The following is a 17097-nucleotide window of genomic DNA, read 5'->3' on the forward strand; positions in this document are numbered from 1 at the left end:
ATTGTCTATTTTTATATACCACCCTCATGGGAAGCAGCAGGATTTACCATATTGACCCAGCATGGAATTTGCGGGGATCTCTCATTGAGTCAGAGTTTGAATTGATGTGCAAACGAGACTGAAGGATTATGGTAGATCTGAAGCCTCTGTCACTCCGGCTCAGTCCCAGCCTAGTGCAGCCTCCTACTTGACTGAAGGAGGAGGATGAATCTGGAGATAGCCCTGTTGTGTTCAGCGAGGAAGACATATTTCTTCACATATCACAGCTGTGCTCCTGGTCGCTGACTCAGGTAAGTGAGATGCCGCTATTGTCAGTGGAGACACGGGTCTCGGGAGCTGAATGTCTTCAGTCACCAGCCTTACACGTGATTAGGACAGGCTGGAGTATGAGTTGTATCAGGGACGCCATTCTAGCTCGTTCTTGGAGAACCCCTTTAAAACCCTGCTGTTCTGTTGGTCAAAAATGACCGACTTTGAACTTCAATATTCTTTAAAATATTCAAGATGCGGCTCTGAAACCCGTGGCCGACCGACCCATCCTCATTTAAGTCAATCAACCACAAGTTTCAGAACCGCATCTTGAACACCCCAAAAAATACCAAAGTTCAAAATAGGTCTCCCCAGACCGAACAGAACAGCAGGGTTAAGGTGTTCTTTGAAGCGGATCTGCTCTGCACTTAACCTTATATATATTTTCCCTGGCTTGCATTAACAAACTAGTTTCTCACAGCTAAAATCTGGGGAACAGGATGGGGGGGGTGGGAGGTGGAAGCTGCAGCACACGTAATCCACTGACACTGCGGTGTGAAGATCTACTACACGGAGTACAGCCGGTTATCGCTGATTACTGGACGTCAATGGATGGAAGCCAAAGCATTGTGAGGAGACTTTGCCCCTTCTGTAGAGTCACACACAGCATGTGAGAAACCATATCAGAGGGAAAGGAGCCTTCAAGGTGGCCGATAACCCAGAAAGGATAAAACATGGCCTGTACATTAGTGCCTCATAGTTCGCTGAATGAATGATCAAATACTCTCGTCTGTATGTCATGAATGAGACATGTTTGGCCAACTCCTGCTCTGCGAGAGGTGGAGTGACTTACTCCTGCACAAGGGCCCGCCGGGGTATTTACCTGTTTCCCTGTGGGCCAGTATAAGCCAGGTCTTAAATAATTTTTCATATCTCATTTACCCATTGGCTGCACCATGTGGCCACCCTCCCCTGCTTGAGGTGCTGACTGTGATGGAGGCAGTCAGCACCCATGCAACTGGAGAACCGCTACAGGCTCTCATGAATGACAACTATGAAGATACATAGTAACATAGTAAGGCCGAAAAAATACATTTGTCCATCCAGTTATTATTATTATTATTATTATTATACATTTTTATAGCGCCATTTATTCCATGGCGCTTTACATGTGAATACGGGGCAAATATAGACAAATACATTAAACATGAGCAGATAACAAGGCACACGAGTACATAAGGAGGGAGGACCCTGCCCGCGAGGGCTCACAGTCTGCAGGGGGTGGGTGAGGATACACTAGGAGAGGGAAGAGCTGGTTGTACGGCTGTTCAGTAGGTTGAGGATCACTGCAGGCTGTAGGCTTGTCGGAAGAGATGAGTCTTCAGGTTCTTTTTGAATGTTTCTATGGTAGGCGCAAGTCTGATGTGTTGGGGTAGAGAGTTCCAGAGTATGGGGGAAGCACGGGAGAAGTCTTGGATGCGGTTATGGGAAGAAGAGATGAGAGGGGAGTAGAGAAGGAGGTCTTGGGAGGATCGGAGGTCGCGTGTAGGTAGGTACCGGGAGACCATGTCACAGATGTATGGAGGAGACAGGTTGTGGATGGCTTTGTATGTCAGTGTGAGGGTTTTGAACTGGAGTCTCTGGGCGATAGGAAGCCAGTGAAGGGCTTGACACAGGGGAGAGGCTGGGGAATAGCGGGGGGACAGGTGGATTAGTCGGGCAGCAGAGTGTAGGATGGATTGGAGTGGTGCCAGAGTGCTAGAGGGGAGTCCAGAGAGTAGGAGGTTGCAGTAGTCGAGGCGGGAGATGATAAGGGCATGCACTAGCGTTTTTGCAGTGTTGCGGTCAAGGAAAGCACGGATCTGGGAAATATTTTTGAGTTTGAGACGACAGGAGGAGGCAAGGGCTTGGATATGTGGCTTGAAAGAGAGGGCAGAGTCGAGGATCACCCCGAGGCACCGGGCGTGTGGGACTGGGGATAGTGAGCAGCCATTGACATTGATGGATAGGTCTGGTGGAGGGGTAGAGTGAGATGGGGGAAAGATGATGAATTCTGTTTTGTCCATGTTCAGTTGTAGAAAGCGAGCAGAAAAGAAGGCTGAAATGGCAGACAGACAGTGCGGGATTTTGGTAAGCAAGGAGGAGAGGTCAGGTCCGGAGAGGTAGATCTGCGTGTCGTCAGCGTAGAGATGGTACTGCATACCGTGGGATTCTATGAGCTGTCCCAGGCCGAAAGTGTAGATGGAGAAGAGTAGGGGTCCTAGAACAGAGCCTTGAGGAACACCGACTGACAAGGGGCGAAGTGAGGAGGTGGTGTGGGGGAGGGAGACACTGAATGTTCGGTCTGTCAGATATGACGAGATCCAGGAAAGGGCCAAGTCTGTGATGCCAAGGGATGAGAGGATTTGTAGCAAAAGGGAGTGATCTACAGTGTCAAAGGCAGAAGACAAGTCCAGGAGAAGGAGGACAGAGTAGTGTCGCTTGCTCCTGGCAGTTAGTAGGTCATTGGTGACTTTAGTTAGGGCAGTTTCAGTTGAGTGATGGGAACGGAAGCCTGATTGTAACCGATCAAAGAGGGAGCAGGAGGAGAAGTGGGAGGACAGTTCAAGATGGACGTGTTGCTCCAGCAATTTGGAGGCATAAGGGAGAAGAGATATTGGGCGATAGCTAGACACAGAGGATGGGTCGAGGGAGGGCTTTTTGAGGATGGGTGTGATCTTGGCATGCTTGAAGGATGAGGGAAAGACACCTGTTGTGAGTGAGAGGTTGAAGAGGTGCTTTAGGGTTGGGATGAAGACCGTGGAAAGGTTAGGGATGAGGTGGGATGGGAGCGGGTCAAGCGTGCAGGTGGTGAGGTGTGATCTTGACAGGAGGGTGGAGAGCTGATCTTCTGTCATGGTGGAGAAGCTGGTTTTGGAGGAGCAGGGTTGAGCAGCTAAGAGGGGTAGTGGGCGCTGTGGGCCAAAGCTTTCTCTGATCGTATCGATCTTCTGTTTAAAGAAAGAGGCGAAGTCATCAGCAGAAATGAGGGGGGAGGGAGGAGGTGCGGGGGGACGGAGTAGAGAATTGAAAGTGTTGAAAAGCTGTTTAGGGTTGTGGGACAGGGAGGATATGAGGGATGAGAAGTAAGTTTGTTTTGCGGCAGTGAGCGCAGACTTGAAGCTGGCGAGGGACTGCTTGTATGCAGTGAAGTGGTCGGCAGAGCGGGATCGCTTCCATCTCCGCTCAGCAATCCTGGAAGCCCGTCTCAATTCTTTGGTCAGGCTGGTCAGCCAGGGCTGCCTGTTAATTGTACGAGTTTTACTATGCATGAGTGGGGCGGCCGAATCGAGTGTTGTTGTTATTGTGGTGTTATAAAAAGTGGCAGCAGCATCTGTGTCATGAAGGGAAGCTATGTCTGTGAGAGGGAGAAGGGACTCAGAGAGTGATTGTAAGTTGAGATGTTTGAGATTTCTGCGAGGGTGAGTGAGTTTGTGGAGTGGGGGTTGCACACTAGGAGAGGAGAGGGACGAGAATGTCAGTAGGTTGTGGTCAGACAGGGGGAGGGGTGTGTTAGTGAGGTTAGTAAGGGAGCAGAGGCGGGTGAAGATGAGGTCCAGCGTGTGGCCATCTTTGTGAGTGGCCTCAGAGGACCATTGAGTGAGGCCAAAGGAGGCAGTCAGTGATAAAAGTTTAGAGGTAGCTGAGGTGAAAGTGTCAATGGGGACATTGAAATCACCCATGATGATAGTGGGGATGTCAACAGAGAGGAAATGAAGTAGCCAGGTGGTGAAGTGGTCGAGAAAGGTGGAGATGGCTAGTTCTGGGGGGCGGTAGATGACAGCCAGCTGGAGGTTGGAGGGGGAATAGATGCGGACAGAGTGCACCTCAAACGAGGGAAGAGTAGCGGAGGGTGGTAGCGGGATTGGAGTAAAGGAGCAGGTGTCGGACAGGAGCAAGCCAACTCCTCCACCGCGTTTGTTGCTGGGGCGAGGGGTGTGAGAGAGGTGGAATCCGCCATAGGAGAGCGCAGCTGGAGAGGCCGAGTCAGAGGGGGTGAGCCAGGTTTCAGTGAGGCCGAGGAAGGAGAGTTTGTTGGTGATGAAGAGGTCATGGATAAATGTCAGTTTGTTGCAGATGGAGCGTGCGTTCCATAGTGCTCCAAGTAGGGGGAGCTGGGGAGTGGGGGCTGGATGAATGGTTATGAGGTTGTCGTGGTTGGGAAAACGTGCGGAGGATCGTGGCAGGGGGTTAGAAACGAGTGTGGGGATGAATTGGGGAGGGCCGGGATTTGGGGATATGTCACCAGCAATGAGGAGTAACAGACAGATCATTAGAAGGTGGGAGCAGGATAGGACATGATGTGGCCGTGTGTGTCTGGATAAAAAGGATTGTATGTGGAGGAACAGTTCTGAGGGGAAGGTGATATGGCTGGGGAGTATGGAGGAAGAAATGACTAGTTCCTTACTAGGAGGAGGGATTGCAGGAGATTGTAAGAAGGAAAGTAGTATGGGGGTGAAAGAGAAAAGAAACCGAAACATTGTAGTGGTTAGTGTTCTGTTACCTTCCAGTCAATTCCAGTCCAATTCAGTCTAATTCAGAATCATAATTAAAAAGATGTAATTTAAAAGATGGAAGTTAAAAGATGATTTTCAGCAGACTGAGTCTATAGCAGACTCCTGCATGTGAATATATCCCCAGTTAAGGGCAATCAGGTGTGAATGAGGGGGTGGCTGGGTATGGGAGACCAGATGTAGAGAGTTAAGCAAAGGTCATAAAGTGAGGGAGGGGTAAGACTGACCACTCAAAGAGATGCCAGGATCACACAATGGGATACATGAAAACAGGTCATGGAAAACAAGCTCATAGGTGAGAAAGCATACTAAAAGGATTATATGTGCTGCACCAAGACACTCAGATCCTGGGGAAGCATAGAAAATCAATGCAGTATACAGAGACATTCAGAAGCCAGGGAGAGCTGGGTAAAGTCAGTGCATACCATGGAAAATCAATGCAGTATACAGAGATATTCTGGAGCCAGGGAGAGCTGGGTAAAGTCAGTGCATACCATGGAAAATCAATGCAGTATACAGAGATATTCTGGAGCCAGGGAGAGCTGGGTAAAGTCAGTGCATACCATGGAAAATCAATGCAGTATACAGAGATATTCTGGAGCCAGGGAGAGCTGGGTAAAGTCAGTGCATACCATGGAAAATCAATGCAGTATACAGAGATATTCTGGAGCCAGGGAGAGCTGGGTAAAGTCAGTGCATACCATGGAAAATCAATGCAGTATACAGAGATATTCTGGAGCCAGGGAGAGCTGGGTAAAGTCAGTGCATACCTGTGGGAAGAGGAAGTTCAGCCTATATTCCATCATAATAAATCCCCAGATCTACGTCCTTCTACAGAACCTAATAATTGTATGATACAATATTGTTCTGCTCTAGGAAGACATCCAGTCCTCTCTTGAACCCCTTGACTGAGTTCGCCATCACCACCTCCTCAGGCAAGCAATTCCAGATTCTCACTGCCCTAACAGTAAAGAATCCTCTTCTATGTTGGTGGAAAAACCTCTCCTCCAGACGCAAAGAATGCCCCCTTGTGCCCATCACCTTCCTTGGTATAAACAGGTCCTCAGAGAGATATTTGTATTGTCCCCTTATATACTTATACATGGTTATTAGATTGCCCCTCAGTCGTCTTTTTTCTTGACTAAATAATCCTAATTTCGCTAATCTATCTGGGAATTGTAGTTCTCCCATCCCCTTTATTAATTTTGTTGCCCTCCTTTGTACTCGCTCTAGTTCCATTATATCCTTCCTGAGCACCGGTGCCCAAAACTGGACACAGTACTCCATGTGCGGTATAACTAGGGATTTGTACAGAGGCAGTATAATGCTCTCATCATGTGTATCCAGACCTCTTTTAATGCACCCCATGATCCTGTTTGCCTTGGCAGCTGCTGCCTGGCACTGGCTGTTCCAGGTAAGTTTATCATTAAGTAGGATCCCCAAGTCCTTCTCCCTGTCAGATTTACCCAGTGGTTTCCCGTTCAGTGTGTAATGGTGATATTGATTCCTTCTTCCCATGTGTATAACCTTACATTTATCATTCTTAAACTTCATCTGCCACCTTTCAGCCCAAGTTTCCAACTTATCCAGATCCATCTGTAGCAGATGTACATAAAAAAAAGTGCTTTGTCCACAAAGAACACCCCAGCAAGCAATTAGAAGCCTCTGAAGGGAGAAAAAAAGGAGAGTGGTGGTTGTGTGTAGGAGAGGAACAGAAGCCCCTATCTGCCGACCAGACATTAATTCGCGTGAAGTGTGCTGTCTTCCAGGTGTCCAAATCAAAGATGTGTCTGATAGGTTATCAAGACTCTTCTGTGCTAGACGAGTACCAAAGTCTACTAATACATGTAGGAACAAATGACAGCAAAAAAGGACCTGGAAACTATATGCAGATACTTTGAAGACCTAGGCCGGAAAGTGAAGGAAGTGGGAGTGCAGGTTGTCTTCTCATCCACCCTCCCAGTGGATGGACATGGGCCAAGGAGATTGAATAGGATTCTACAGGTGAACAACTGGCTACATCGATGATGCCATCAGCAACCTTTTGGGTTTCTTCACCATAGAGTGAATTACCTGTATGATGGACTCCTTGCTAGGGATGGGTTGCATTTTACAAAAACAGGAAAACACATATTTGGTAGACGCCTTGATACACTCATCATGAGAGCTCTAAACTAGAGCAATATGAGATGGGAATTATACGGCCAGGAAGATTATGCAGCTAATAAATTCTTTTGAGAACTCTGTTATTAGAAGTGGAAATAAAGATCAAAGAACAAAAATTCTGAATGAAAATAGAGGCTTAAGAAAAACTGATTACACACTAAAATGTGTCTATACAAATGTACATAGCATGGGAAGCAACGAGAATGGTAGCTGCTAACACTGGAAGACCGATATGATGTCATAGGCAACACTGAAACTTGGGATGATATACATGCTTGGAATACAAACCTTGAAGGTTACAACTTATTTACTAGAAACAGGATTAACAAGAGGAGAGGTGTTGCATTGTATGTTAAAAGTGTATAAATCCACAGAGATCCAAGCTTCAGAGAATGGTAACTCTGTAGAAACTGTTAGGGTAAGAATACATTGAAACAACAGAAAACTGACTGGCACATCAAAAACTAGTCTGAATAGGTGCATAACAAAAACAGCTACTTACATGTACAATATACAAAAAAAGGTTGCACTCATTTGTGTTAAAGCATGTCAATATGAAAAGTATAAAATGTGAATAGAAAAATGGCTAGCGAATATTAGAAAAAAATATTTGAGACACTTTGCACAGGGTAAGAATACAAGGAGAGAAAAACAGAAAGGACACTACTGAAGGTGTGTACTAAAGGCCAACAGGACAGAAGCAAGATATGGATGAACTCTTTTCAAATGTCTTTGTTCTAAAAAAGTATGACAGAGATCATGGGAGACTTTAACCCTCCATATATTTGTTGGGAATCTCAGGCAAAAGTAACAGGTCCAATAAATTCTTAGCTTCTCTCGCTGACAACTTTATCTTTCAAAAGTTAGAGGAGGAACAAGAGGATCTTCCATCTTGGATCTAATTCTTACCAACAGGGAGAAAATGGTTGAGGAAATAAAGGTGGCTGTGAATTTACGAGGCAGCGATCAGGCCATCCTCGATTTTGAATTACAAGAGGAGGAAGAGCAGCGAAGACTCAGACTTTAAGGTTGATCTTCAGAAAGTCAGATTTTAATGGACTCAGAAAGGTCTAATAGCTGTATGTTCTAAAGGACAGATACAGTATGTCCTAGAAGGATGGGAGATTTCGCTAAATTAAATTCTCACTGCACAATCAGTAATGATCCCAAAAAGAATTGGAAGCATTTAAAGAGACCAGGATGGATGAACACAGAACTTAATGACTTGTTAAAAAAGATTTATCTATAAAATGGAAAGGGAGGCATACCTAAAGAATATGTTGCTGTCTGCAGGGAATCCAGGGCACGCGTTAGATGAGCTAAAGCCAGTAATGAAATGAGGCATGCAAGGGAGACCAAAAGCAATAAAAAAAGGATTCTACGGGTATATCAAAAGCTAAAGAAAAGTCAAAGAAGCTACAGGATTTTTACAAGATGAAAGGGTCAAGTGGTCAAAAATGATGTTGAGAAGGTGGAACTTTTAAATTCCTATTTTGCATCTGTGTTCTCCAAGAAAGCAATTGTAACATCAACTGATCTTCAGGGTGTCACCGAAGGAATAAAACAATCCACACTATGAACAGAGAGATGGTGAAGTAACACTTAGATGATTTACATAAATTTAAATCTCCTGGTCCACATGAATTACATCCTAGGGTACCGAGTTAGCAGAGTTAAGTTGCAGAACCACTAACCACAATCTTTGAAAAATCCTGGAGAACAGAAGTCTCAGAAGATTGTAGAAGGGCAAATGTTGTCCCTATCTTCAAAAAAGGAAAGAATATGGAGCCAGCAAATTACAGGCCAGTGAGCCTTACTTCTAAACCAGGAAAGATCTTTGAGCAAATCATTAAGCATGTACTTGGGTAAAGGTACCTTCACACGTAACGATATCGTTAAGGATAACGTTGCAACGTCACGCTTTTTGTGACGTAGCAACGATCCCGCTAATGATATCTTTATGTGTGACAGCGACCAACGATCAGGCCCCTGCTGGGAGATCGTTGGTCGTGGGGAATGATCAGGACCTTTTTTTGGTCGCTGATCACCCTGCTGTCATCGCTAGATCGGCGTGTGTGACGCCGATCTAGCGATGTGTTCACCTATAACCAGGGTAAACATCGGGTTACTAAGTGCAGGGCCGCGCTTAATAACCCGATATTTACCCTGGTTACCATTGTAAAAGTAAAAAAAAAAAAAACAACAGTACATACTCACATTCAGATGTCTGTCACGTCCCCCGGCGTCAGCTTCCCTGCACTGTCAGCGCCGGCCGTAAAGCAGAGCACAGCGGTGACGTCACCACTCTGCTTTACGGCCGGCGCTTACACAGTGCAGGGAAGCTGACGGCGGGGGACGTGACACATCGGAATGTGAGTATGTAGTGCTTTTTTTTTTTTTACTTTTACAATGGTAACCAGGGTAAATATCGGGTTACTAAGTGCGGTCACACACGCCGATCTAGCGATGACAGCGAGGTGATCAGCGACCAAAAAAAGGTCCTGATCATTCCCCACGACCAACGATCTCCCAGCAGGGGCCTGATCATTGGTCGCTGTCACACATAAAGATATCGTTAGCGGGATCATTGCTATGTCACAAAAAGCGTGACGTTGCAACGATATCCTTAACGATATTGTTACGTGTGAAGGTACCTTTACCCAAGTACATGCTTAATGATTACTTACACAGTGCAGGGAAGCTGACGACGGGGGACGTGACAGACATCGGAATGTGAGTATGTAGTGTTTCTCTAGTCACCTTCCACGACAGCCACTTCGGAGGTTGTCTTCCCCGCCCTAATAGGGGACAGGAACACAAGATGTTAAATACCCCTCCCCTTCCTGCACCGCCAGTGTTTTCCTGTCCCCTATGGGGCATGAAGAGATTCCGAAGGGGCTGCCGTGGCCGGCGACGGAGCTCCTCTTACCGGTAAAGCCGGGCTGCTTGAGGTCGGGCTTCCCTCCTCGGATATGCCGCTCCCGTCTCCTCTCTCTGAGGGACTCGGGACCTTCCCGCCCCTCCGGGAGTAATGCGGGGCGGTGATGTGCTTGCCGGGGGCCTCCTGCAGCCCCCCGGTTCCCTCCTCCCATGGCTGCGGTGCTGGAGGTGGCGCGCGTCCCGGGCTGTGGCCGGAGGCCTGATGACTTCCGGGTTAACGCGCGTCACTTCCGGTTCAATAAGGAAGCGCTCTATGGAGCGCACGCCAGCCGGCAATGGCATCCAGCAGCAAAAGCACGCCATACAGACAGTGTTTCGGGGGCGTTCCAGGACCCTACCCCAATCGGGCCACACGTGGGGGGAGGAGCACTACACGCTGGGACCACCGATCCTTTATAAAGAGATCCGGGTAGCAAGGAAAGCTGTCTGACTGTTACACTGTGACGGACATGGACGGTGACAGACCCCCTTGCTCTGCATCTGCAGATGCCAGCGTTCCCCCTCCTACCAAAGTAAGTAGCAGGTGTCGGGCCCAGCTATCCCTTATATACATATGTGCATGCATGTATATATGTATATGTAGATATATACCTCTAAGTGGCTTAGCAAACTCTCTCTCTCATAGGGAGAAAAGGCTTCCGACCCTAAGAAGTCAAGCCACAAATGTAAAGTGTGTACGGCCAGACTCCCATCAACATACGGGAAAAAGCTCTGCCAATCCTGTACGGATGATGTCCTACGCGCTGAACAACCCTCGCTGTTGGATAGCATTAGATCCCTCATTAAAGATGAGGTCCATTCTTCTATGGCTACCTTCTCTCAGATGTCGGTGCCTCAGCCACCCCCTCCAAAAAAGAGGAAAAAAGCCCCAGTAGAATCTGACCCGGACTCGGGAGAGATCCAGTCCTCAGGTTCAGAGGATAACTGGGAAAACGAAGGCTCCACTTCTACCCCCACTTGTAAATCAGAAAACAAAAAATATTATTTTAGTTCTGAGGACATGAGTGACCTAATCGGTATAGTAAGAAGCACCATGGGGGTAGAGGATGAAGAAGTTACACTCACAGTACATGATGAGATGTTTGAGGGTCTGAAACCCAAAGATCAAAAGGGGTTTCCAGTGCATAAGAATTTACGAGATCTAATTCTGCATGAATGGGACCTCCCTGAAAAAGGTCTGACTGTACCATCGGAACTAAAAAACCGATACCCATTGGATGGGGATAACTCCTTATGGGAGACCCCGAAAGTGGATGTTCAGGTGTCTAGGGTAACTAAAAAAAACTGCCCTTCCCTTTGAGGACTCTTCGCAACTCAAGGATCCGATGGATCGTAAAATAGAGAGTTTATTAAAAAAGTCCTGGGACACCTCCACAAATCTCCTGAAGTCTAATATAGCCTCTACTTGCGTGGCCAGATCTCTATTTATCTGGCTACGCAAACTTGAGGATCACTTGACTCAAGGCACCCCAAGAGAGGAGATTTTAGACTCCCTACCCTTACTACAGAAAGCAACGGGGTTCCTAGCCGATGCTTCTGCTGAATCAGTTCGAGTAGCCGCAAAAGCTGCCGTTCTCTCTAACTCATCCAGGAGAGCACTCTGGATAAAATCCTGGGGAGGCGATTTTGTCTCCAAGTCCAAATTATGTAGCATACCCTTTCAGGGTCATAATGTATTTGGACCCGTTCTGGACGATATTTTGGATAAGGCGGCAGATAAAAAGAAATCTCCCTGAGCAGAAAATCCCAAAAAAACGCTTTTTTCGTCCCTCCCGTGATCAATCCTCACAGAGAGGGAAAGGCAAAACGGGAAGGTGGAGTTATCCTAAGGGAGGCAGGGGAAAAAATATCCTGGCCCCTCAGGCCCAGCAAACCCCAGATAAGCAATGACTAGCAATAACTGTACTCCAGTCGGGGGTCGACTCTCACGATTTTTCACTGAGTGGCAAAACATCTCCACAAATCAGTGGGTCCTTCGTACCATTCAAGAGGGACTAAAAATAGAATTCGTGAGACCACCCCCACAATGCTTAAAGATAACCTCCCTTCAAAACCCAGATCTCCAAAACTCATTGTTACAAGATCTACAAAAACTAATACAGTCAAATGTGATTTCTCAGGTGCCGAAGTTAGAGGAAGGACGTGGTCATTATTCACGCCTTTTTCTAATAACCAAGCCGTCGGGGAAAAACAGAATTATCATAAATTTGAAACCCTTAAACGAATCAGTCCGATACAGGAGATTCAAAATGGAGACAGTCAAATCAGTAATCCCCCTCATCGGTCAAAATTGGATGATGGCGACTGTGGACCTGAGGGATGCGTATTACCATGTGCCAATCCATCCAGAGCACAGGAAATTCCTCAGGTTCGCAGTCTCCAAGGGTCACCAAATCAAACATTTTCAGTTCAATGTTCTCCCCTTCGGCATCTCTTCGGCCCCTCGGGTTTTCACAAAGATTATGGCGGAAGCAATAATCTTCATCCGTCAACAGGGAATATGCATAGTCCCGTATCTAGACGACCTGCTTATCATGGCTCCATCTGCCTCCCGTCTGGAAACAGATGTATCAAAGTCCCTAGAAATATTACAAACCCTGGGTTGGATCCCAAATCTGGAGAAATCGGAGGTCCATCCCTCCACAAGAAGGAAATTTCTGGGGGTGCTACTGGACTCGGATGTAAGAACATCTTTTCTACCCAAAGATCATCAAATCAACCTTGTCCGCAAGGTAACCAAGTTCAGAGGCCAGCGTGCACCGACCCTCAGAGAATCGATGTCTGTACTAGGGTCCCTGACCGCATGTATACAATCGGTATCCTGGGCCCAGGCTCACACACGAACTCTCCAAACTTATGTTCTCCTACACTCCAGGAGACGACAGACTCCATTGAGTCAGAAGATATTTCTCCCTGGCCATGTGAAATGAGCTCTAAAATGGTGGCTAGATTACCAAAATCTCCAGAGAGGGGTCAGCTGGGACCACCTTCCCCTAAAAACACTCCGCTCAGATGCCAGCAAAAGAGGCTGGGGTGCGGTGGTAGAGGGTTTCCACTTTCAGGGACAATGGACATCGAACATCAGCAGCAGCTCCTCGAATTTAAGAGAGTTTAAAGCTGTGGAGGAGGCCCTAAAGGCATCATCGGCACTGATCAAAAATCATCACGTTCGTATTTACTCGGATAATATGACCACAGTAGCCTATCTACGACACCAGGGGGGGACAAAGTATGCCTCTCTAAAAGAAGTGGCTGCAAGAATATTTTTCTGGGCAGAGAAAAACCTTCTATCGGTCACAGCAGTTCATCTGAGGGGATTGGACAACACTCAGGCGGATTTCCTCAGCAGGAAGGACGTTCATCCAGGAGAGTGGTCCCTAGACCAAGCAGTGTTCCAGTCCCTAACCGAAAAATGGGGTACTCCAGAGGTGGATTTATTCGCCAACAGGCAAAATACGAAGGTAGAAACATTTTTCTCCCTTCATCACAAAGACAAGGCACAAGGAATAGATGCCTTTTCACACCAGTGGAGATTCAACCTTGCATATGCCTTTCCTCCCATTCCCATGCTGGCGAAAACTCTGCAAAAAATCAGGACAGACGAAGTGACCACAATCTTGATTGCCCCATTGTGGCCCGGGAGGAGTTGGTACGGCGCCCTATTAGATATGGCCCTGGAAGGTCCCTGCCTTCTACCTCAAAAGACCGATCTCCTACACCAGGGTCCTCTACTACATCCGGACCTAAACAGATTGAACTTGGCTGCATGGCTACTGAAGTCACAATCTTAAAAGCTAAAGGACTCTCAGATGACGTAATCCAGACCCTTCAAAAAAGCAGAAAGGCGGTAACCAATGCCATCTACACTAAGATCTGGAAAAAATATTCATCCTGGTGCTCCCCAGAAGTTCCAGACCCCTTCAATCCTGATATAGCGAGGATCTTACAATTTTTACAGAAGGGCTTGGACATAGGCCTTACTCCTAGCACACTCAAAGTGCAAGTATCGGCCCTTAGTAGCTTTTTTGACTCGAATTTAGCCAATCACCGCTGGATCAAGCGATTTATGACAGCCGCATCCAGAATTTGTCCTACACTACGTAATAGAGTACTCTCCTGGGACCTCAATACTGTACTTAACGCACTAACCCAGGATCCATTTGAACCCCTGGATACCATAACCATAAAAAACAACTTTAAAAACAGTCTTTCTAGTCGCAATCACGACAGCTAGACGTATTGGTGAACTACAGGCCCTGTCAATACAGGAACCCTATCTAACGGTCACTGTGGATAGCATTATACTAAAGCTAGACCGATCCTTTTTACCTAAAGTGGTCTCGAATTTCCACAGAGATCAGGACATTCTACTACCTTCTTTTTGCCCAAACCCCTCCAACCCTAAAGAACAGACCTTCCACACCTTGGATGTTCGCAGGGTGGTCCTATTTTACTTACAGCAAACTGAAACCTGGCGAATTGATCAAAATTTATTCATTCAGTTCTCGGGACGAAACAAGGGAAAGAAGGCGGCAAAAAATACCATCGCAAACTGGATCAAACAGTCTATTTGCTTAGCTTATTCATCGCAGGGACTGGATCCACCTGCCTCTCTGAAAGCACACTCTACCCGAGCAATGGCAACATCGTGGGCAGAGAGGGGGAATGCCTCATCAGAGCAGATATGCAGAGCCGCCACCTGGTCGTCCATCCATACGTTCACCAGACATTACCGGCTAAATTTCAATAGGGATTTAACGTTTGGCAGACGTGTTCTGCAGGCTGTAGTCCCTCCCTAGAGAAATTAGCTGTTGGTACTACTCCGAAGTGGCTGTCGTGGAAGGTGACTAGAGAAAATAGAATTATTCTTACCGTTAATTAGGTTTCTAGGAACCTTCCACGACAGCACTAATTTCCCTCCCTACCTGATATTCTTATTGGATGATTCCTGCACTTTTGTGGTAACTATACATGCTACTGTGTCCAGGAAAACACTGGCGGTGCAGGAAGGGGAGGGGTATTTAACCTCTTGTGTTCCTGTCCCCTATTAGGGCGGGGAAGACAACCTCCGAAGTGGCTGTCGTGGAAGGTTCCTAGAAACCGAATTAACAGTAAGAATAATTCTATTTTTTTTTTTTGTACTTTTACAATGGTAACCAGGGTAAATATCGGGTTACTAAGCGCGGCCCTGCACTTAGTAACCCGATGTTTACCCTGGTTACCCGGGGACTTCGGCATCGTTGAAGACCGTTTCAACGATGCCGAAGTTGTTCTCCTGATCGTTGGTCGCTGGAGAGAGCTGTCTGTGTGACAGCTCCCCAGCGACCACACAACGACTTACCAACGATCACGGCCAAGTCGTATCGCTGGTCGTGATCGTTGGTAAATCGTTTAGTGTAACAGTACCTTAAGAATACAGTAATTAACAAGAGCCAGCATGGGTTTGAAGCAGACAAGTCATGCCAGACTAATCTCATTTCCTTTCATGATGGAGTTCATAGCCTCCAGGTCTCGTGGCAGCTGTGAGGCCCAGAAATCTTAAGGGAGCATTAAGGTTACTGGAGTTCCCAGCTGCTTTGACACCTGGAGGCTGTGAACTAAGGTTACCAGAGTTCGCAGCCTCCTGGTGTCCGATTAACCCAGCAGAATCACTGTAGTACTTCGGACTGCGCTCTGCGAGACATGGCAGCAGCACAGTCCGATTTTTTACAGCGATTCCAGGTCACAGTGCTCCGTGAGACCAAGGTGGTTATGAACTGATGTAAGCTCATTTTTTTTTCTTCAAATGGGAAAACGAGGGCATTTGTCGTGGAGTGTTTTTGTTAATTTTTGTTAAGTGTTTTTTTATGAATAAAGGCTTTTTGTGTTTTTTTCCTTTTTCTTACTAGATTAGTAACACCAGGGATTGATGCCAGCTGTGATTTTTGACAAATCACAGCTATCATCAACCCAAAATCTCATTACCCCTATGGTCACTGCACCAGGGCAAATTGGGAAGAGATGTTTAGTGATGGTGTTTTTTTCCCTTTTCTTATTTTGCCTTATATACAAGTCATTATCCAGGAAAGAATGTGTCCTAACATTTTTTCCTACAAAATCTATTTGATCTTCGGCTTGGTATGATTTTGTTATACTGCGACATAAAGGGGCTGAAAGACTGCAGTGTCTGATTTTACATACTCCTGCAATGATTAGACACACTTCACCATCATATTAAACAGTGCAGGTTTCTACTAGCAGTGCAGGGCTTAATCTGTTAAATAAAGAGCTCCTGGAGCTTTCCTGCTTTCATGGTCTCAGCTGTTTAGTGTTAAGTCACTCCCCCCTGCTATATATACTCGCCTCTGGCAATCAGTGATTGCTTGTTTCTGGAGTTGCAGGTGTTGGTTGTTCGAGTAAGCATTTAAGGTACCTTCACACTCAGCGATACTGCAACGATACCGACAACGATATCGATCGCTGCAGCGTTGCTGTTTGGTTGCTCGAGAGCTGTCACACAGACAGCTCTCCAGCGACCAACGATGCCGGTAACCACGGTAAACATCGGGTTACTAAGCGCAGGGCCGCGCTTAGTAACCCGATGTTTACCCTGGTTACCAGCGTAAAAGTAAAAAAAACAAACACTACATACTTACCTTCCGCTGTCTGTCCCCGGCGCTGTGCTTTCCTGCACTGACTGTGAGCACAGCGGCCGGAAAGCAGAGCGGTGACATCACCGCTGTGCTTTCCGGCTGGCCGGCGCTCACAGCCAGTGCAGGAACACACAGCGCCGGGGACAGACAGCGGAAAGTAAGTATGTAGTGTTTGTTTTTTTTTTACTTTTACGCTGGTAACCAGGGTAAACATCGGGTTACTAAGCGCAGCCCTGCGCTTAGTAACCCGATGTTTACCCTGGTTACCAGTGAAGACATCGCTGAATCGGTGTCACACACACCGATTCAGCGATGTCTGCTGGGAGTCCAGCGACAAAATAAAGTGCTGGACTTTCTGCAGCGACCAACGACATCACAGCAGGATCCTGATCGCTGCTGCGTGTCAAACTGAACGATATCGCTAGCCAGGACGCTGCAACGTCACGGATCGCTAGCGATATCGTTCAGTGTGAAGGTACCTTTAGAGTTTTATTTAGAAGACTGTTACTTTGTGATTTGACTCCTATCCTCATCCTGTACTACTTGATTTTCCCTTC

The sequence above is a fragment of the Ranitomeya imitator genome, chromosome 2 (assembly GCF_032444005.1).
Source record: "Ranitomeya imitator isolate aRanImi1 chromosome 2, aRanImi1.pri, whole genome shotgun sequence".
Taxonomy (NCBI): domain Eukaryota; kingdom Metazoa; phylum Chordata; class Amphibia; order Anura; family Dendrobatidae; genus Ranitomeya; species Ranitomeya imitator.